Here is a 20,600-nt window from a genome sequence, read left to right on the forward strand (position 1 = left end):
GGAGCGGTAAATTTTGGATAGACCTACAAATACAACCGGCCCTTTGATGGGGACCAAACTGCTGATGCGGCCCCCGATGAATTTGAGTTTGACACCCCTGTCCTTGAGGATGCTGGGGACTCCGTAAGGACCATGGGGATTATACCAAAGCTCCAAAACGGGCGGGAGAGTGCGGATGACTCTGCAGCACCGATTGAGCAAACTTGAGTTCCTCCTCAGCCAGGGTATCAAACTTCTGGTATTTTGAAAAGGTGTTTGAACCTGACCAAGTAGCAGCTCGACACAGCTGTAGTGCCGAGACCCTCGGGCAGCCGCGCAAGAAGAGCCCACTTTCCTCGTGGAATGGGCCTAGACCGATTTCGGTAACTGCAATCCAGCCATAGAATGCGCTTGCTGAATCGTGTTACAAATCCAGCGAGCAATAGCCTGCTTTGAAGCAGGGGCACCAATCTTGTTGGTTGCATACAGGACAAACAGCGCTTCAGTTTTCCTGACTCTAGCCGTCCTGGCCACGTAAATTTTCAAAGCCCTGACCACATCAAGTAACTCGGAATCCTCCAAGTCACGCGTAGCAAAAGGCACCACAATAGGTTGGTTCATATGAAAAGATGAGACCACTTTTGGTAGGAATTGAGGAAGGGTCCGCAATTCCACTCTATCCACATGGAACACCAAATATGGGCTTTTATGTGACAAAGCCGCTAATTCCGACACTCGCCTAGCCGAAGCCAAGGCTAATAACATGACCACCTTCCACGTGAGATATGTTAACTCCACCGTTTTAAGGCTGCTAAAAACTGCTAGCGAGCAATCAACTCAGAATGACCCCCATAGTGTATTGCAAGAAAATATCTGTAAATCCAATGGTACCGTAAGTGCGGTATATACTCGCACTTCTTTGCGGGGCGAGAACATCTCCCCTAAGTGAAGTCAGCCCTATGAATAGAGTTTGTGTGATCCCTGTGCAGCAGTCACAGAAAGGGTTCATCTCTGCAGTTTGTCACTCAAATTACATTGTTGCATTTTTTCTAGAAGTGGATCTGAGAGCTGTTACCCGCAGACCAGCTACAATAATTATCCTGGGATAGTGCGCAAGGGCATAGAAGGGAGCGGCTCAAGAAAAGAGAAGTGGAAACAGACAGCAAACTAGGCTGGAGAGAGACATGAGACAAAGAGATCTGAATTATACGAGAGCCGACCAGGGGAAACACAAATTATGCAGTCAAGTTTCCCACATTTGGGGAAATCGCAGGAGCAGCACACCCAGAGTGCAATGGGTGAGCCTTGCCCTGGGAGAAGCACCTTCATGATCATAGTATCTCACCTGGCAGGTAAGTAGGAGTTGGGCTAGAGCTGGGGAGGGTCGCTGCTCGGGCACCCCCCTGTCAAGTGAAGGAGATCCAACTGAGGCAGCACAAGGAAACTCTCGAAAGAAGAACAAGGCTAGAGGAAGATCTGAGACAAAGAAATCTGACTTTTACCAGAGCTGACCAGAGGAAAGCACAAACACAGTCACTCACTACCACAAATAATGCAGTCAAGTTTCCCACATTTGGGGAAATCACAGGGGTCAGCATACCCAGAATGCAATGAATGAACCTCACCCTGGGAGAACAATCTTCATGACCATGGTATCTCCTATGCAAAATAAGTATGATTTGGGATAGGGCTGGGGAGGGCCGCTGCTCAGGCACATCTCTGTCAAGTAAAGGAGATTCAACTGAGGCAGCACAAGGGAACTCTCATCTGGGGACAACAACTGCAGGGAGAACACATATTTTCAGATGAACATGGGAGGGCAGAAGGCTGCCTAATACTGAAGCACCCCCAAACAACAAACCAAATGCAACAACTAGTACAAGCATTCCTGGGGGAAGGTCTGCAGAAGACGGATTTGCATACGGTGATGTCATCCAAGCAGTGGGCCAAAGTTGGCTGGAACCCTCATCTGCATATGAAAAGAGAAAAGGGGTATGCAGGGCATGGCGGCCTTTTGCGGCGCTTGGATGACCCCTAGTTCGCATTAAATACCCCCACCCTCCTTCTGTGTGGGGCTCATGTTGGCCATGCCCCAGCCCCTGAAGCATTCAAGCTGATTTCTTGCAGCAGCTGGGCACTGTAACAGCTCCAGAGCTGCTCTGTAAGGCAAGTAAAAGGGTGTGGGCCCTGCAGCACTACCTGTAGTTTGCATTGTGCATTGTAAGGCACAAAGTAAGCAGACGGGAGGAGAAGTCAGGATAGTGCACAAGGGTATAGAAGGGAGGGGCTCAAGAAAAAAGAAGTGGAAACAGACAGCAAACTAGGCTGGAGAGAGACCTGAGACAAAGAGATCTGAATTATATGAGAGCCGACCAGGGGAAACACAAATTACGCAGTCAAGTTTCCCACATTTGGGGAAATCACAGGGGCAGCACACCCAGAGTGCAATGGGTGATCCTTGCCCAGGGAGAAGCAACTTCATGATCATAGTATCTCACCTGGCAGGTAAGTAGGAGTTGGGCTAGAGCTGGGGAGGGTCGCTGCTCAGGCACCCCCCTGTCAAGTGAAGGAGATCCAACTGAGGCAGCACAAGGGAACTCTCGAAAGTAGAACAAGGCTAGAGGAAAATCTGAGACAAAGAAATCTGACTTTTACCAGAGCTGACCAGAGGAAAGCACAAACACAGTCCCCCACTACCACAAATAATGCAGTCGAGTTTCCCACATTTAGGGAAATCACAGGGGTCAGCATACCCAGAATGCAATGAATGAACCTCACCCTGGGAGAACAATCTTCATGACCATGGTATCTCCTATGCAAAATAAGTATGATTTGGGATAGGGCTGGGGAGGGCCGCTGCTCAGGCACATCTCTGTCAAGTAAAGAAGATTCAACTGAGGCAGCACAAGGGAACTCTCATCTGGGGACAACAACTGCAGGGAGAACACATATTTTCAGATGAACATGGGAGGGCAGAAGGCTGCCTAATACTGAAGCACCCCCAAACAACAAACCAAATGCAACAACTAGTGCAAGCAATCCTGGGGGAAGGCTGCAGCAGATTGATTTGCATATGGTGATGTCATCCAAGCAGTGGGTCAAAGTTGGCTTCAACCCTCGACTGCATATGAAAAGAGAAAAGGGGCGTGCAGGGCATGGCGGCCTTTTGCGGCAATTGGATGACCCCTAGTTCGCATTAAACACCTCCACCCTCCTTCGGTGTGGGGCTCATGTTGGCTATGCCCCAGCCCCTGAAGCATTCAAGCTGATTTCTTGCAGCAGCTAGGCACTGTAACAGCTCCAGAGCTACTCTGTAAGGCAAGTAAAAGGGCGTGAGCCCTGCAGCACTACCTGTAGTTCGCATTGTGCGTTGGAAGGCACAAATTAAGCAGACGGGAGAAGTCAGGATAGTGCGCAAGGGCATAGAAGGGAGCGGCTCAAGAAAAAAGAAGTGGAAATAGACAGCAAACTAGGCTGGAGAGAGACCTGAGACAAAGAGATCTGAATTATACGAGAGCCGACCAGGGGAAACACAAATTATGCAGTCAAGTTTCCCACATTTGGGGAAATCGCAGGAGCAGCACACCCAGAGTGCAATGGGTGAGACTTGCCCTGGGAGAAGCACCTTCATGATCATAGTATCTCACCTGGCAGGTAAGTAGGATTTGGGATAGAGCTGGGGAGGGTCGCTGCTCGGGCACCCCCCTGTCAAGTGAAGTAGTTCCAACTGAGGCAGCACAAGGAAACTCTCGATAGAAGAACAAGGCTAGAGGAAGATCTGAGACAAATAAATCTGACTTTTACCAGAGCTGACCAGAGGAAAGAACAAACACAGTCCCCCACTACCACAAATAATGCAGTCGAGTTTCCCACATTTGGGGAAATCATAGGGGTCAGCATACCCAGAATGCAATGAATGAACCTCACCCTGGGAGAACAATCTTCATGACCATGGTATCTCCTATGCAAAATAAGTATGACTTGGGATAGGGCTGGGGAGGGCCGCTGCTCAGGCACATCTCTGTCAAGAATTTATAAAGTCTATACACATATATAACCAAATGTCAATATATATATATAGAACCCAGCGCTCCTATCAAAACTTATCTATTTCACCAATTTGTTGCTTATTTAATCTTTATACATCTATTAATTTTCACCATATATTATAAAATGCTGCTCCCATAGGTAGTACTGTTCTACCAATAATAAACCAAATTTTAAAGATAATCACACTTGTTATCAAGGGAGCGCAAAAAATAAAATATACAAGCTCTTTATTTAAAAAAATATATATATAGACAGAAGAAACCCACATTCAATAAAATACAATGGAGTCAACATATATAGGCACCACTATCCATATCTAAATGTAATCAGGATCTATTTCATATTGCCCTTGATGACAACGGAATGTTTATTAAAGTGTCCAAAAAATCCTCCTGGATACAGCTGTTGTAATTTAATCGTTACTTTCCAATTGTATTTGATACATTAAATTCCTTCTTGTGGATGAACAGCAACAGTTGTAACCAACGCCTCTTATTTACTGCAGTTAAAGTTCATATGTAACTCACGTGAGTAATGAAAGAAAACAGGGGGAGAGCGCTGTGATGGTTGGTGAAACACAGCGGTATGCTACGACCCCCGTTAACCATGGCTGGATCTTATTGGCACTCGCGGTCGGGATATTTCTCCCTGCCGTGGGGTAGAGACCTCCTTTTGCTCGGTCTCAAATTGCTTTTTCCCCTTCACCGCTGTCTTTACATCAGACGTCCGCCGTGATGTAGCTCGTTCATGAACGGGCTTATATCTCAGCAATCAGAGTGTCCGGTAATCACCTTCCTTACGCGTTTCTCTGCTGTTATCCAAGAGCGGTTTCGTCAGAGGATACATCAGCAGCCTAGCAGGCTCTTTTTAAAATGCACCGGACCAATAGCATTACTAATTAGTTGATTGGATACATACATGTACTAATTGGATGCATACATGTAATGACTCACATATGGAACAACTTTCTAATTGCAATTGCACATATAAAGGCATTTCATAATATAAAAATAAGCAACATGGTGATTAAAAATAATAATAAAATAAGCAACAAGGTGGTTTAAAAAATAACAGAAAATATATAATCTATATACAGATTAACCTATAATCTTTCAATCAATACCTCATATCTATAATCACATATACATAATTCAGAGACTCAGCACTAAGGATCCCCATTTACTTATATAAAACCTTTTAGGGTAACATAAATCCATGCCACTACTAAAGCAGTTCTTGTGGCGCAGGGGAAACATCAAATGCACTCTATACAGCTAGTCCCATGTTCGAATCCAACCTGCTCAGCTTAACATCCATATTATTTATTTACTTTTAATGGGATCATTCTATCAGTTCATTTTTACCTTTAATTTTTGTTAATATTATTTCTATATTTCGTTATTTTAACCCCTGGAATAACTACATTGCTGTTTAAACAACAAAAAGAATTGAAGAAAAAATAAATATTAAACAGACAATTTAAGGATTCGAAGATTTAAATATTTAAAGATTTTAAAATTTAAAACAGGGAGGGGGGGGGGGAGGGAGGGGGGCCTTTTGGGAGAAGGAGGGGGGAAAAATAAAAATAGAAAAAAAAATATATATATAGAACCAAGAGAAAGTGTAAAAAGAGGATGGAGGAAGAAATCTGATGTTCATCATTACTAGTGGATTTTACTAAAGAACTTTAAAGGAACACACACAACAGGATTATACAGTTTCATCCTAAGAGGAAAGCTGTTTCCAAAATAGCTACTTCTAATAATTTTGTTTATTTATTAAACATACAATAAATGGATATTCAATAAATAATATATTAGGTAAATCAATAGATAAAATCTTCAGAGACTGCCAATGTTGTTCAGATCGATGCTCTCATTCAGACCATCAGGTGTAAGGGTACCCAAAGAAAAAATCCAAAATGCCTCCCTTGTCAAGTAAAGGAGATTCAACTGAGGCAGCACAAGGGAACTCTCATCTGGGGACAACAACTGCAGGGAGAACACATATTTTCAGATGAACATGGGAGGGCAGAAGGCTGCCTAATACTGAAGCACCCCCAAACAACAAACCAAATGCAACAACTAGTACAAGCATTCCTGGGGGAAGGCCTGCAGCAGATGGATTTGCATATGGTGATGTCATCCAAGCAGTGGGTCAAAGTTGGCTTCAACCCTCGTCTGCATATGAAAAGAGAAAAGGGGCGTGCAGGGCATGGCGGCCTTTTGCGGCGCTTGGATGACCCCTAGTTCGCATTAAACACCTCCACCCTACTTCGGTGTGGGGCTCATGTTGGCTATGCCCCAGCCCCTGAAGCATTCAAGCTGATTACTTGCAGCAGCTGGGCACTGTAATAGCTCCAGAGCTGCTCTGTAAGGCAACTAAAAGGGTGTGGGCCCTGCAGCACTACCTGTAGTTCGCATTGTGCGTTGGAAGGCACAAAGTAAGCAGACGGGAGAAGTCAAGATAGTGCGCAAGGGCATAGAAGGGAGTGGCTCAAGAAAAGAGAAGTGTAAACAGACAGCAAACTAGGCTGGAGAGAGACATGAGACAAAGAGATCTGAATTATACGAGAGCCGACCAGGGGAAACACAAATTATGCAGTCAAGTTTCCCTCATTTGGGGATATTGCAGGAGCAGCACACCCAGAGTGCAATTGGTGAGCCTTGCCCTGGGAGAAGCACCTTCATGATCATAGTATCTCACCTAGCAGGTAAGTAGGAGTTGGGCTAGAGCTGGGGAGGGTCGCTGCTCGGGCACCCCCCTGTCAAGTGAAGGAGATCCAACTGAGGCAGCACAAGGGAACTCTCGAAAGAAGAACAAGGCTAGAGGAAGATCTGAGACAAAGAAATCTGACTTTTACCAGAGCTGACCAGAGGAAAGCACAAACACAGTCCCCCACTACCACAAATAATGCTGTCAAGTTTACCACATTAGGGGAAATAACAGGGGTCAGCATACCCAGAATGCAATGAATGAACCTCACCCTGGGAGAACAATCTTCATGACCATGGTATCTCCTATGCAAAATAAGTATGATTTGGGATAGGGCTGGAGAGGGCCGCTGCTCAGGCACATCTCTGTCAAGTAAAGGAGATTCAACTGAGGCAGCACAAGGGAACTCTCATCTGGGGACAACAACTGCAGGAGGTACACATATTTTCAGATGAACATGGGAGGGCAGAAGGCTGCCTAATAGTGAAGCACCCCCAAACAACAAACCAAATGCAACAACTAGTGCAAGCATTCCTGGGGGAAGGCCTGCAGCAGATGGATTTGCATATGGTGATGTCATCCAAGCAGTGGGTCAAAGTTGGCTTCAACCCTCGTCTGCATATGAAAAGAGAAAAGGGGCGTGCAGGGCATGGCGGCCTTTTGCGGCAATTGGATGACCCCTAGTTCGCATTAAACACCTCCACCCTCCTTCGGTGTGGGGCTCATGTTGGCTATGCCCCAGCCCCTGAAGCATTCAAGCTGATTTCTTGCAGCAGCTAGGCACTGTAACAGCTCCAGAGCTACTCTGTAAGGCAAGTAAAAGGGCGTGGGCCCTGCAGCACTACCTGTAGTTCGCATTGTGCGTTGGAAGGCACAAATTAAGCAGACGGGAGAAGTCAGGATAGTGCGCAAGGGCATAGAAGGGAGCGGCTCAAGAAAAAAGAAGTGGAAATAGACAGCAAACTAGGCTGGAGAGAGACCTGAGACAAAGAGATCTGAATTATACAAGAGGCCGACCAGGGGAAACACAAATTATGCAGTCAAGTTTCCCACATTTGGGGAAATCGCAGGAGCAGCACACCCAGAGTGCAATGGGTGAGACTTGCCCTGGGAGAAGCACCTTCATGATCATAGTATCTCACCTGGCAGGTAAGTAGGATTTGGGATAGAGCTGGGGAGGGTCGCTGCTCGGGCACCCCCCTGTCAAGTGAAGTAGTTCCAACTGAGGCAGCACAAGGAAACTCTCGATAGAAGAACAAGGCTAGAGGAAGATCTGAGACAAATAAATCTGACTTTTACCAGAGCTGACCAGAGGAAAGAACAAACACAGTCCCCCACTACCACAAATAATGCAGTCGAGTTTCCCACATTTGGGGAAATCATAGGGGTCAGCATACCCAGAATGCAATGAATGAACCTCACCCTGGGAGAACAATCTTCATGACCATGGTATCTCCTATGCAAAATAAGTATGACTTGGGATAGGGCTGGGGAGGGCCGCTGCTCAGGCACATCTCTGTCAAGAATTTATAAAGTCTATACACATATATAACCAAATGTCAATATATATATATAGAACCCAGCGCTCCTATCAAAACGTATCTATTTCACCAATTTGTTGCTTATTTAATCTTTATACATCTATTAATTTTCACCATATATTATAAAATGCTGCTCCCATAGGTAGTACTGTTCTACCAATAATAAACCAAATTTTAAAGATAATCACACTTGTTATCAAGGGAGCGCAAAAAATAAAATATACAAGCTCTTTATTTAAAAAAAAATATATATAGACAGAAGAAACCCACATTCAATAAAATACAATGGAGTCAACATATATAGGCACCACTATCCATATCTAAATGTAATCAGAATCTATTTCATATTGCCCTTGATGACAACGGAATGTTTATTAAAGTGTCCAAAAAATCCTCCTGGATACAGCTGTTGTAATTTAATCGTTACTTTCCAATTGTAATTGATACATTAAATTCCTTCTTGTGGATGAACAGCAACAGTTGTAACCAACGCCTCTTATTTACTGCAGTTAAAGTTCATATGTAACTCACGTGAGTAATGAAAGAAAACAGGGGGAGAGCGCTGTGATGGTTGGTGAAACACAGCGGTATGCTACGACCCCCGTTAACCATGGCTGGATCTTATTGGCACTCGCGGTCGGGATATTTCTCCCTGCCGTGGGGTAGAGACCTCCTTTTGCTCGGTCTCAAATTGCTTTTTCCCCTTCACCGCTGTCTTTACATCAGACGTCCGCCGTGATGTAGCTCGTTCATGAACGGGCTTATATCTCAGCAATCAGAGTGTCCGGTAATCACCTTCCTTACGCGTTTCTCTGCTGTTATCCAAGAGCGGTTTCGTCAGAGGATACATCAGCAGCCTAGCAGGCTCTTTTTAAAATGCACCGGACCAATAGCATTACTAATTAGTTGATTGGATACATACATGTACTAATTGGATGCATACATGTAATGACTCACATATGGAACAACTTTCTAATTGCAATTGCACATATAAAGGCATTTCATAATATAAAAATAAGCAACATGGTGATTAAAAATAATAATAAAATAAGCAACAAGGTGGTTTAAAAAATAACAGAAAATATATAATCTATATACAGATTAACCTATAATCTTTCAATCAATACCTCATATCTATAATCACATATACATAATTCAGAGACTCAGCACTAAGGATCCCCATTTACTTATATAAAACCTTTTAGGGTAACATAAATCCATGCCACTACTAAAGCAGTTCTTGTGGCGCAGGGGAAACATCAAATGCACTCTATACAGCTAGTCCCATGTTCGAATCCAACCTGCTCAGCTTAACATCCATATTATTTATTTACTTTTAATGGGATCATTCTATCAGTTCATTTTTACCTTTAATTTTTGTTAATATTATTTCTATATTTCGTTATTTTAACCCCTGGAATAACTACATTGCTGTTTAAACAACAAAAAGAATTGAAGAAAAAATAAATATTAAACAGACAATTTAAGGATTCGAAGATTTAAATATTTAAAGATTTTAAAATTTAAAACAGGGAGGGGGGGGGGGAGGGAGGGGGGCCTTTTGGGAGAAGGAGGGGGGAAAAATAAAAATAGAAAAAAAAATATATATATAGAACCAAGAGAAAGTGTAAAAAGAGGATGGAGGAAGAAATCTGATGTTCATCATTACTAGTGGATTTTACTAAAGAACTTTAAAGGAACACACACAACAGGATTATACAGTTTCATCCTAAGAGGAAAGCTGTTTCCAAAATAGCTACTTCTAATAATTTTGTTTATTTATTAAACATACAATAAATGGATATTCAATAAATAATATATTAGGTAAATCAATAGATAAAATCTTCAGAGACTGCCAATGTTGTTCAGATCGATGCTCTCATTCAGACCATCAGGTGTAAGGGTACCCAAAGAAAAAATCCAAAATGCCTCCCTTGTCAAGTAAAGGAGATTCAACTGAGGCAGCACAAGGGAACTCTCATCTGGGGACAACAACTGCAGGGAGAACACATATTTTCAGATGAACATGGGAGGGCAGAAGGCTGCCTAATACTGAAGCACCCCCAAACAACAAACCAAATGCAACAACTAGTACAAGCATTCCTGGGGGAAGGCCTGCAGCAGATGGATTTGCATATGGTGATGTCATCCAAGCAGTGGGTCAAAGTTGGCTTCAACCCTCGTCTGCATATGAAAAGAGAAAAGGGGCGTGCAGGGCATGGCGGCCTTTTGCGGCGCTTGGATGACCCCTAGTTCGCATTAAACACCTCCACCCTACTTCGGTGTGGGGCTCATGTTGGCTATGCCCCAGCCCCTGAAGCATTCAAGCTGATTACTTGCAGCAGCTGGGCACTGTAATAGCTCCAGAGCTGCTCTGTAAGGCAACTAAAAGGGTGTGGGCCCTGCAGCACTACCTGTAGTTCGCATTGTGCGTTGGAAGGCACAAAGTAAGCAGACGGGAGAAGTCAAGATAGTGCGCAAGGGCATAGAAGGGAGTGGCTCAAGAAAAGAGAAGTGTAAACAGACAGCAAACTAGGCTGGAGAGAGACATGAGACAAAGAGATCTGAATTATACGAGAGCCGACCAGGGGAAACACAAATTATGCAGTCAAGTTTCCCTCATTTGGGGATATTGCAGGAGCAGCACACCCAGAGTGCAATTGGTGAGCCTTGCCCTGGGAGAAGCACCTTCATGATCATAGTATCTCACCTAGCAGGTAAGTAGGAGTTGGGCTAGAGCTGGGGAGGGTCGCTGCTCGGGCACCCCCCTGTCAAGTGAAGGAGATCCAACTGAGGCAGCACAAGGGAACTCTCGAAAGAAGAACAAGGCTAGAGGAAGATCTGAGACAAAGAAATCTGACTTTTACCAGAGCTGACCAGAGGAAAGCACAAACACAGTCCCCCACTACCACAAATAATGCTGTCAAGTTTACCACATTAGGGGAAATAACAGGGGTCAGCATACCCAGAATGCAATGAATGAACCTCACCCTGGGAGAACAATCTTCATGACCATGGTATCTCCTATGCAAAATAAGTATGATTTGGGATAGGGCTGGAGAGGGCCGCTGCTCAGGCACATCTCTGTCAAGTAAAGGAGATTCAACTGAGGCAGCACAAGGGAACTCTCATCTGGGGACAACAACTGCAGGAGGTACACATATTTTCAGATGAACATGGGAGGGCAGAAGGCTGCCTAATAGTGAAGCACCCCCAAACAACAAACCAAATGCAACAACTAGTGCAAGCATTCCTGGGGGAAGGCCTGCAGCAGATGGATTTGCATATGGTGATGTCATCCAAGCAGTGGGTCAAAGTTGGCTTCAACCCTCGTCTGCATATGAAAAGAGAAAAGGGGCGTGCAGGGCATGGCGGCCTTTTGCGGCAATTGGATGACCCCTAGTTCGCATTAAACACCTCCACCCTCCTTCGGTGTGGGGCTCATGTTGGCTATGCCCCAGCCCCTGAAGCATTCAAGCTGATTTCTTGCAGCAGCTAGGCACTGTAACAGCTCCAGAGCTACTCTGTAAGGCAAGTAAAAGGGCGTGGGCCCTGCAGCACTACCTGTAGTTCGCATTGTGCGTTGGAAGGCACAAATTAAGCAGACGGGAGAAGTCAGGATAGTGCGCAAGGGCATAGAAGGGAGCGGCTCAAGAAAAAAGAAGTGGAAATAGACAGCAAACTAGGCTGGAGAGAGACCTGAGACAAAGAGATCTGAATTATACAAGAGGCCGACCAGGGGAAACACAAATTATGCAGTCAAGTTTCCCACATTTGGGGAAATCGCAGGAGCAGCACACCCAGAGTGCAATGGGTGAGACTTGCCCTGGGAGAAGCACCTTCATGATCATAGTATCTCACCTGGCAGGTAAGTAGGATTTGGGATAGAGCTGGGGAGGGTCGCTGCTCGGGCACCCCCCTGTCAAGTGAAGTAGTTCCAACTGAGGCAGCACAAGGAAACTCTCGATAGAAGAACAAGGCTAGAGGAAGATCTGAGACAAATAAATCTGACTTTTACCAGAGCTGACCAGAGGAAAGAACAAACACAGTCCCCCACTACCACAAATAATGCAGTCGAGTTTCCCACATTTGGGGAAATCATAGGGGTCAGCATACCCAGAATGCAATGAATGAACCTCACCCTGGGAGAACAATCTTCATGACCATGGTATCTCCTATGCAAAATAAGTATGACTTGGGATAGGGCTGGGGAGGGCCGCTGCTCAGGCACATCTCTGTCAAGAATTTATAAAGTCTATACACATATATAACCAAATGTCAATATATATATATAGAACCCAGCGCTCCTATCAAAACGTATCTATTTCACCAATTTGTTGCTTATTTAATCTTTATACATCTATTAATTTTCACCATATATTATAAAATGCTGCTCCCATAGGTAGTACTGTTCTACCAATAATAAACCAAATTTTAAAGATAATCACACTTGTTATCAAGGGAGCGCAAAAAATAAAATATACAAGCTCTTTATTTAAAAAAAAATATATATAGACAGAAGAAACCCACATTCAATAAAATACAATGGAGTCAACATATATAGGCACCACTATCCATATCTAAATGTAATCAGAATCTATTTCATATTGCCCTTGATGACAACGGAATGTTTATTAAAGTGTCCAAAAAATCCTCCTGGATACAGCTGTTGTAATTTAATCGTTACTTTCCAATTGTAATTGATACATTAAATTCCTTCTTGTGGATGAACAGCAACAGTTGTAACCAACGCCTCTTATTTACTGCAGTTAAAGTTCATATGTAACTCACGTGAGTAATGAAAGAAAACAGGGGGAGAGCGCTGTGATGGTTGGTGAAACACAGCGGTATGCTACGACCCCCGTTAACCATGGCTGGATCTTATTGGCACTCGCGGTCGGGATATTTCTCCCTGCCGTGGGGTAGAGACCTCCTTTTGCTCGGTCTCAAATTGCTTTTTCCCCTTCACCGCTGTCTTTACATCAGACGTCCGCCGTGATGTAGCTCGTTCATGAACGGGCTTATATCTCAGCAATCAGAGTGTCCGGTAATCACCTTCCTTACGCGTTTCTCCGCTGTTATCCAAGAGCGGTTTCGTCAGAGGATACATCAGCAGCCTAGCAGGCTCTTTTTAAAATGCACCGGACCAATAGCATTACTAATTAGTTGATTGGATACATTCATGTACTAATTGGATGCATACATGTAATGACTCACATATGGAACAACTTTCTAATTGCAATTGCACATATAAAGGCATTTCATAATATAAAAATAAGCAACATGGTGATTAAAAATAATAATAAAATAAGCAACAAGGTGGTTTAAAAAATAACAGAAAATATATAATCTATATACAGATTAACCTATAATCTTTCAATCAATACCTCATATCTATAATCACATGTACATAATTCAGAGACTCAGCACTAAGGATCCCCATTTACTTATATAAAACCTTTTAGGGTAACATAAATCCATGCCACTACTAAAGCAGTTCTTGTGGCACAGGGGAAACATCAAATGTACTCTATGCAGCTAGTCCCATGTTCGAATCCAACCTGCTCAGCTTAACATCCATATTATTTATTTACTTTTAATGGGATCATTCTATCAGTTCATTTTTACCTTTAATTTTTGTTAATATTATTTCTATATTTCATTATTTTAACCCCTGGAATAACTACATTGCTGTTTAAACAACAAAAAGAATTGAAGAAAAAATAAATATTAAACAGACAATTTAAGGATTCGAAGATTTAAATATTTAAAGATTTTAAAATTTAAAACAGGGAGGGGGGGGGAGGGAGGGGGGCCTTTTGGGAGAAGGAGGGGAAAAAAAAAAATAGAAAAAAAATATATATATATAGAACCAAGAGAAAGTGTAAAAAGAGGATGGAGGAAGAAATCTGATGTTCATCATTACTAGTGGATTTTACTTAAGAACTTTAAAGGAACACACACAACAGGATTATACAGTTTCATCCTAAGAGGAAAGCTGTTTCCAAAATAGCTACTTCTAATAATTTTGTTTATTTATTAAACATACAATAAATGGATATTCAATAAATAATATATTAGGTAAATCAATAGATAAAATCTTCAGAGACTGCCAATGTTGTTCAGATCGATGCTCTCATTCAGACCATCAGGTGTAAGGGTACCCAAAGAAAAAATCCAAAATGCCTCCCTTGTCAAGTAAAGGAGATTCAACTGAGGCAGCACAAGGGAACTCTCATCTGGGGACAACAACTGCAGGGAGAACACATATTTTCAGATGAACATGGGAGGGCTGAAGGCTGCCTAATACTGAAGCACCCCCAAACAACAAACCAAATGCAACAACTAGTACAAGCATTCCTGGGGGAAGGCCTGCAGCAGATGGATTTGCATATGGTGATGTCATCCAAGCAGTGGGTCAAAGTTGGCTTCAACCCTCGTCTGCATATGAAAAGAGAAAAGGGGCGTGCAGGGCATGGCGGCCTTTTGCGGCGCTTGGATGACCCCTAGTTCGCATTAAACACCTCCACCCTACTTCGGTGTGGGGCTCATGTTGGCTATGCCCCAGCCCCTGAAGCATTCAAGCTGATTACTTGCAGCAGCTGGGCACTATAATAGCTCCAGAGCTGCTCTGTAAGGCAACTAAAAGGGTGTGGGCCCTGCAGCACTACCAGTAGTTCGCATTGTGCGTTGGAAGGCACAAAGTAAGCAGACGGGAGAAGTCAAGATAGTGCGCAAGGGCATAGAAGGGAGTGGCTCAAGAAAAGAGAAGTGTAAACAGACAGCAAACTAGGCTGGAGAGAGACCTGAGACAAAGAGATCTGAATTATACGGGAGCCGACCAGGTGAAACACAAATTATGCAGTCAAGTGTCCAACATTTGGGGAAACCGCAGGAGTAGCACACCCAGAGTGCAATGGGTGAGCCTTGCCCTGGGAGAAGCACCTTCATGATCATAGTATCTCACCTGGCAGGTAAGTAGGAGCTGGGCTAGAGCTGGGGAGGGTCGCTGCTCGGGCACCCCCCTGTCAAGTGAAGGAGATCCAACTGAGCCAGCACAAGGGAACTCTCGAAAGAAGAACAAGGCTAGAGGAAGATCTGAGACAAAGAAATCTGACTTTTACCAGAGCTGACCAGAGGAAAGCACAAACACAGTCCCTCGCTACCACAAATAATGCAGTCCAGTTTCCCACATTTGGGGAAATCACAGGGGTCAGCATACCCAGAATGCAATGAATGAACCTCATCCTGGGAGAACAATCTTCATGACCATGGTATCTCCTATGCAAAATAAGTATGATTTGGGATAGAGCTGGGGAGGGCCGCTGCTCAGGCACATCTCTGTCAAGTAAAGGAGATTCAACTGAGGCAGCACAAGGGAACTCTCATCGGGGGACAACAACTGCAGGGAGAACACATATTTTCAGATGAACATGGGAGGGCAGAAGGCTGCCTAATACTGAAGCACCCCCAAACAACAAACCAAATGCAACAACTAGTGCAAGCATTCCTGGGGGAAGGCCTGCAGCAGATGGATTTGCATATGGTGATGTCATCCAAGCAGTGGGTCAAAGTTGGCTTCAACACTCATCTGCATATGAATAGAGAAGAGGGGCGTGCAGGGCATGGCGGCCTTTTGCGGCGCTTGGATGACCCCTAGTTTGCATTAAACACCTCCACCCTCCTTCGGTGTGGGGCTTATGTTGGCTATGCCCCAGCCCCTGAAGCATTCAAGCTGATTTCTTGCAGCAGCTGGGCACTGTAACAGCTCCAGAGCTGCTCTGTAAGGCAAGTAAAAGGGTGTGGGCCCTGCAGCACTACCTGTAGTTCGCATTGTGCGTTGGAAGGCACAAAGTAAGCTGACGGGAGAAGTCAGGATAGTGCGCAAGGGCATAGAAGGGAGCGGCTCAAGAAAAGAGAAGTGGAAACAGACAGCAAACTAGGCTGGAGAGAGACCTGAGACAAAGACATCTGAATTATACGAGAGCCGACCAGGGGAAACACAAATTATGCAGTCAAGTTTCCCACATTTGGGGAAATCACAGGGGCAGCACACCCAGAGTGCGATGGGTGAGCCTTGCCCTGGGAGAAGCACCTACATGATCATAGTATCTCACCTGGCAGGTAAGTAGGAGTTGGGCTAGAGCTGGGGAGGGTCGCTGCTTGGGCACCCCCCTGTCAAGTAAAGGAGATCCAACTGAGGCAGCACAAGGGAACTCTCGAAAGAAGAACAAGGCTAGAGGAAGATCTGAGACAAAGAAATCTGACTTTTACCAGAGCTGACCAGAGGAAAGCACAAACACAGCCCCCCACTACCACAAATAATGCAGTCGAGTTTCAAACATTTGGGGAAATCACAGGGGTCAGCATACCCAGAATGCAATGAATGAACCTCACCCTGGGAGAACAATCTTCATGACCATGGTATCTCCTATGCAAAATAAGTATGATTTGGGATAGGGCTGGGGAGGGCCGCTGCTCAGGCACATCTCTGTCAAGTAAAGGCGATTCAACTGAGGCAGCACAAGGGAACTCTCATCTTGGGACAACAACTGCAGGGAGAACACATATTTTCAGATGAACATGGGAGGGCAGAAGGCTGCCTAATACTGAAGCACCCCCAAACAACAAACCAAATGCAACAACTAGTGCAAGCATTCCTGGGGAAGGCCTGCAGCTGATGGATTTGCATATGGTGATGTCATCCAAGCAGTGGGTCAAAGTTGGCTTCAACCCTCGTCTGCATATGAAAAGAAAAAAGGGATGTGCAGGCAATGGCGGCCTTTTGCGGCACTTGGATGACCCCTAATTCGCATTAAACATCTCCACCCTCCTTCGGTGTGGGGCTCATGTTGGCTATGTCCCAGCCCCTGAAGCATTCAAGCTGATTTCTTGCAGCAGCTGGGCACTGTAACAGCTCCAGAGCTGCTCTGTAAAGCATGTAAAAGGGTGTGGGCCCTGCAGCACTACCTGTAGTTTGCATTGTGCGTTGGAAGGCACAAAGTAAGCAGACAGGAGAGGTCAGAATAGTGTGCAAGGGCATAGAAGGGAGCAGCTCAAGAAAAGAGAAGTGGAAACAGACAGCAAACTAGGCTGGAGAGAGACCTGAGACAAAGAGATCTGAATTATACGAGAGCCGACCAGGGGAAACACAAATTATGCAGTCAAGTTTCCCACATTTGGGGAAATCACAGGGGCAGCACACCCAGAGTGCAATGGGTGAGCCTTGCCCTGGGAAAAGCACCTACATGATCATAGTATCTCACCTGGCAGGTAAGTAGGAGTTGGGCTAGAGCTGGGGAGGGTCGCAGCTCGGGCACCCCCCTGTCAAGTGAAGGAGATCCAACTGAGGCAGCACAAGGGAACTCTCGAAAGAAGAACAAGGCTAGAGGAAGATCTGAGACAAAGAAATCTGACTTTTACCAGAGCTGACCAGAGGAAAGCACAAACACAGTCCACCACTACCACAAATAATGCAGTCAAGTTTCCCACATTTGGGGAAATCACAGGGGTCAGCATACCCAGAATGCAATGAATGAACCTCAACCTGGGAGAACAATCTTCATGACCATGGTATCTCCTATGCAAAATAAGTATGATTTGGGATAGAGCTGGGGAGGGCCGCTGCTCAGGCACATCTCTGTCAAGTAAAGGAGATTCAACTGAGGCAGCACAAGGGAACTCTCATCTGGGGACAACAACTGCAGGGAGAACACATATTTTCAGATGAACATGGGAGGGCAGAAGGCTGCCTAATACTGAAGCACCCCCAAACAACAAACCAAATGCAACAACTAGTGCAAGCATTCCTGGGGAAAGGCCTGCAGCAGATGGATTTGCATATGGTGATGTCATCCAAGCAGTGGGTCAAAGTTGGCTTAAACCCTCGTCTGCATATGAAAAGAAAAAAGGGATGTGCAGGGCATGGCGGCCTTTTGCGGCGCTTGGATGACCCCTAATTCACATTAAACACCTCCACCCTCCTTCGGTGTGTGGGGCTCATGTTGGCTATACCCCAGCCACTGAAGCATTCAAGCTGATTTCTTGCAGCAGCTGGGCACTGTAACAGCTCCAGAGCTGCTCTGTAAAGCATGTAAAAGGGTGAGGGCCCTGCAGCACTACCTGTAGTTTGCATTGACGTTGGAAGGCACAAAGTAAGCAGACAGGAGAGGTCATAATAGTGCGCAAGGGCATAGAAGGGAGCGGCTCAAGAAAAGAGAAGTGGAAACAGACAGCAAACTAGGCTGGAGAGAGACCTGAGACAAAGAGATCTGAATTATACGAGAGCCGACCAGGGGAAACACAAATTATGCAGTCAAGTTTCCCACATTTGGGGAAATCGCAAGAGCAGCACACCCAGAGTGCAATGGGTGAGCCTTGCCCTGGGAGAAGCACCTTCATGATCATAGTATCTCACCTGGCAGGTAAGTAGGAGTTGGGCTAGAGCTGGGGAGGGTCGCTGCTTGGGCACCCCCCTGTCAAGTAAAGGAGATCCAACTGAGGCAGCACAAGGGAACTCTAGAAAGAAGAACAAGGCTAGAGGAAGATCTGAGACAAAGAAATCTGACTTTTACCAGAGCTGACCAGAGGAAAGCACAAACACAGTCCCCCACTACCACAAATAATGCAGTCAAGTTTCCCACATTTGGGGAAATCACAGGGGTCAGCATACCCAGAATGCAATGAATGAACCTCACCCTGGGAGAACAATCTTCATGACCATGGTATCTCCTATGCAAAATAAGTATGATTTGGGATAGGGCTGGGGAGGGCCGCTGCTCAGGCACATCTCTGTCAAGTAAAGAAGATTCAACTGAGGCAGCACAAGGGAACTCTCATCTGGGGACAACAACTGCAGGGAGAACACATATTTTCAGATGAACATGGGAGGGCAGAAGGCTGCCTAATACTGAAGCACCCCCAAACAACAAACCAAATGCAACAACTAGTACAAGCATTCCTGGGGGAAGGTCTGCAGAAGACGGATTTGCATACAGTGATGTCATCCAAGCAGTGGGCCAAAGTTGGCTGGAACCCTCATCTGCATATGAAAAGAGAAAAGGGGTATGCAGGGAATGGCGGCCTTTTGCGGCGCTTGGATGACCCTTAGTTCGCATTAAACACCCCCACCCTCCTTCGGTGTGGGGCTCATGTTGGCAATGCCCAAGCCCCTGAAGCATTCAAGCTGATTTCTTGCAGCAGCTTGGCACTGTAACAGCTCCTGAGCTGCTCTGTAATGCAAGTAAAAGTTTGTGGGCCCTGCAGCACTACCTGTAGTTTGCATTATGCATTGGAAGGCACAAAGTAAGCAGACAGGAGGAGAAGTCAGGATAGTGCACAAGGGTATAGAAGGGAGGGGCTCAAAAAAAAAGAAGTGGAAACAGACTGCAAACTAGGCTGGAGAGAGACCTGAGACAAAGAGATCTGAATTATATGAAAGCCGACCAGTGGAAACACAAATTATACAGTCAAGTTTCCCACATTTGGGGAAATCACAGGGGCAGCACACCCAGAGTGCAATTGGTGAGCCTTGCCCTGGGAGAAGCACCTTCATGATCATAGTATCTCACCTGGCAGGTAAGTAGGAGTTGGGCTAGAGCTGGGGAGGGTCGCTGCTTGGGCACCCCCCTGTCAAGTAAAGGAGATCCAACTGAGGCAGCACAAGGGAACTCTCGAAAGAAGAACAAGGCTAGAGGAAGATCTGAGACAAAGAAATCTGACTTTTACCAGAGCTGACCAGAGGAAAGCACAAACACAGTCCCCCACTACCACAAATAATGCAGTCAAGTTTCCCACATTTGGGGAAATCACAGGGGTCAGCATACCCAGAATGCAATGAATGAACCTCACCCTGGGAGAACAATCTTCATGACCATGGTATCTCCTATGCAAAATATGTATGATTTGGGATAGGGCTGGGGAGGGCCGCTGCTCAGGCACATCTCTGTCAAGTAAAGAAGATTCAACTGAGGCAGCACAAGGGAACTCTCATCTGGGGACAACAACTGCAGGGAGAACACATATTTTCAGATGAACATGGGAGGGCAGAAGGCTGCCTAATACTGAAGCACCCCCAAACAACAAACCAAATGCAACAACTAGTGCAAGCATTCCTGGGGGAAGGCCTGCAGCAGATGGATTTGCATATGGTGATGTCATCCAAGCAGTGGGTCAAAGTTGGCTTCAACCCTCGTCTGCATATGAAAAGAGAAAAGGGGCGTGCAGGGCATGGCGGCCTTTTGCGGCGCTTGGATGACCCCTAGTTCGCATTAAACACCTCCACACTCCTTCGGTGTGGGGCTCATGTTGGCTATG

At 45.3% G+C, this 20,600-nt stretch overlaps 20 non-coding genes and 4 pseudogenes across 20 annotated transcripts; all 24 read right to left on the reverse strand.

Moving 5' to 3' along the window:
• Nucleotides 1–1,176: 1,176 nt before the first annotated feature.
• On the reverse strand, nucleotides 1,177–1,339 carry LOC135042823 (U1 spliceosomal RNA). The gene has a single exon (XR_010235896.1). It is a non-coding gene; the product is annotated as a U1 spliceosomal RNA (small nuclear RNA).
• Nucleotides 1,340–1,491: 152 nt separating this feature from the next.
• On the reverse strand, nucleotides 1,492–1,655 carry LOC135042810 (U1 spliceosomal RNA). Its single transcript, XR_010235883.1, has one exon. It is a non-coding gene; the product is annotated as a U1 spliceosomal RNA (small nuclear RNA).
• Nucleotides 1,656–2,350: 695 nt separating this feature from the next.
• LOC135042844 (U1 spliceosomal RNA) lies at nucleotides 2,351–2,492 on the reverse strand (annotated as a pseudogene).
• A 152-nt stretch (nucleotides 2,493–2,644) lies between these two features.
• Nucleotides 2,645–2,808, reverse strand: LOC135042818 (U1 spliceosomal RNA). Its single transcript, XR_010235891.1, has one exon. It is a non-coding gene; the product is annotated as a U1 spliceosomal RNA (small nuclear RNA).
• A 670-nt stretch (nucleotides 2,809–3,478) lies between these two features.
• On the reverse strand, nucleotides 3,479–3,641 carry LOC135042827 (U1 spliceosomal RNA). Its single transcript, XR_010235900.1, has one exon. It is a non-coding gene; the product is annotated as a U1 spliceosomal RNA (small nuclear RNA).
• Nucleotides 3,642–3,793: 152 nt separating this feature from the next.
• Nucleotides 3,794–3,957, reverse strand: LOC135042798 (U1 spliceosomal RNA). Its single transcript, XR_010235871.1, has one exon. It is a non-coding gene; the product is annotated as a U1 spliceosomal RNA (small nuclear RNA).
• Nucleotides 3,958–6,587: 2,630 nt separating this feature from the next.
• On the reverse strand, nucleotides 6,588–6,750 carry LOC135042794 (U1 spliceosomal RNA). Its single transcript, XR_010235867.1, has one exon. It is a non-coding gene; the product is annotated as a U1 spliceosomal RNA (small nuclear RNA).
• Nucleotides 6,751–6,902: 152 nt separating this feature from the next.
• Nucleotides 6,903–7,066, reverse strand: LOC135042812 (U1 spliceosomal RNA). The gene has a single exon (XR_010235885.1). It is a non-coding gene; the product is annotated as a U1 spliceosomal RNA (small nuclear RNA).
• A 693-nt stretch (nucleotides 7,067–7,759) lies between these two features.
• Nucleotides 7,760–7,901, reverse strand: LOC135042828 (U1 spliceosomal RNA; annotated as a pseudogene).
• A 152-nt stretch (nucleotides 7,902–8,053) lies between these two features.
• On the reverse strand, nucleotides 8,054–8,217 carry LOC135042799 (U1 spliceosomal RNA). Its single transcript, XR_010235872.1, has one exon. It is a non-coding gene; the product is annotated as a U1 spliceosomal RNA (small nuclear RNA).
• Nucleotides 8,218–10,847: 2,630 nt separating this feature from the next.
• LOC135042795 (U1 spliceosomal RNA) lies at nucleotides 10,848–11,010 on the reverse strand. Its single transcript, XR_010235868.1, has one exon. It is a non-coding gene; the product is annotated as a U1 spliceosomal RNA (small nuclear RNA).
• A 152-nt stretch (nucleotides 11,011–11,162) lies between these two features.
• Nucleotides 11,163–11,326, reverse strand: LOC135042813 (U1 spliceosomal RNA). Its single transcript, XR_010235886.1, has one exon. It is a non-coding gene; the product is annotated as a U1 spliceosomal RNA (small nuclear RNA).
• A 693-nt stretch (nucleotides 11,327–12,019) lies between these two features.
• LOC135042830 (U1 spliceosomal RNA) lies at nucleotides 12,020–12,161 on the reverse strand (annotated as a pseudogene).
• A 152-nt stretch (nucleotides 12,162–12,313) lies between these two features.
• Nucleotides 12,314–12,477, reverse strand: LOC135042800 (U1 spliceosomal RNA). Its single transcript, XR_010235873.1, has one exon. It is a non-coding gene; the product is annotated as a U1 spliceosomal RNA (small nuclear RNA).
• A 2,655-nt stretch (nucleotides 12,478–15,132) lies between these two features.
• Nucleotides 15,133–15,267, reverse strand: LOC135042842 (U1 spliceosomal RNA; annotated as a pseudogene).
• Nucleotides 15,268–15,419: 152 nt separating this feature from the next.
• LOC135042819 (U1 spliceosomal RNA) lies at nucleotides 15,420–15,583 on the reverse strand. Its single transcript, XR_010235892.1, has one exon. It is a non-coding gene; the product is annotated as a U1 spliceosomal RNA (small nuclear RNA).
• A 671-nt stretch (nucleotides 15,584–16,254) lies between these two features.
• On the reverse strand, nucleotides 16,255–16,417 carry LOC135042836 (U1 spliceosomal RNA). Its single transcript, XR_010235906.1, has one exon. It is a non-coding gene; the product is annotated as a U1 spliceosomal RNA (small nuclear RNA).
• A 152-nt stretch (nucleotides 16,418–16,569) lies between these two features.
• On the reverse strand, nucleotides 16,570–16,733 carry LOC135042815 (U1 spliceosomal RNA). The gene has a single exon (XR_010235888.1). It is a non-coding gene; the product is annotated as a U1 spliceosomal RNA (small nuclear RNA).
• A 670-nt stretch (nucleotides 16,734–17,403) lies between these two features.
• LOC135042831 (U1 spliceosomal RNA) lies at nucleotides 17,404–17,566 on the reverse strand. Its single transcript, XR_010235902.1, has one exon. It is a non-coding gene; the product is annotated as a U1 spliceosomal RNA (small nuclear RNA).
• A 152-nt stretch (nucleotides 17,567–17,718) lies between these two features.
• On the reverse strand, nucleotides 17,719–17,882 carry LOC135042816 (U1 spliceosomal RNA). The gene has a single exon (XR_010235889.1). It is a non-coding gene; the product is annotated as a U1 spliceosomal RNA (small nuclear RNA).
• A 672-nt stretch (nucleotides 17,883–18,554) lies between these two features.
• Nucleotides 18,555–18,717, reverse strand: LOC135042826 (U1 spliceosomal RNA). The gene has a single exon (XR_010235899.1). It is a non-coding gene; the product is annotated as a U1 spliceosomal RNA (small nuclear RNA).
• Nucleotides 18,718–18,869: 152 nt separating this feature from the next.
• Nucleotides 18,870–19,033, reverse strand: LOC135042841 (U1 spliceosomal RNA). The gene has a single exon (XR_010235911.1). It is a non-coding gene; the product is annotated as a U1 spliceosomal RNA (small nuclear RNA).
• Nucleotides 19,034–19,707: 674 nt separating this feature from the next.
• LOC135042837 (U1 spliceosomal RNA) lies at nucleotides 19,708–19,870 on the reverse strand. The gene has a single exon (XR_010235907.1). It is a non-coding gene; the product is annotated as a U1 spliceosomal RNA (small nuclear RNA).
• Nucleotides 19,871–20,022: 152 nt separating this feature from the next.
• Nucleotides 20,023–20,186, reverse strand: LOC135042803 (U1 spliceosomal RNA). The gene has a single exon (XR_010235876.1). It is a non-coding gene; the product is annotated as a U1 spliceosomal RNA (small nuclear RNA).
• Nucleotides 20,187–20,600: the final 414 nt, after the last annotated feature.

The sequence above is a fragment of the Pseudophryne corroboree genome, unplaced genomic scaffold (assembly GCF_028390025.1).
Source record: "Pseudophryne corroboree isolate aPseCor3 unplaced genomic scaffold, aPseCor3.hap2 scaffold_839, whole genome shotgun sequence".
NCBI lineage: Eukaryota > Metazoa > Chordata > Amphibia > Anura > Myobatrachidae > Pseudophryne > Pseudophryne corroboree.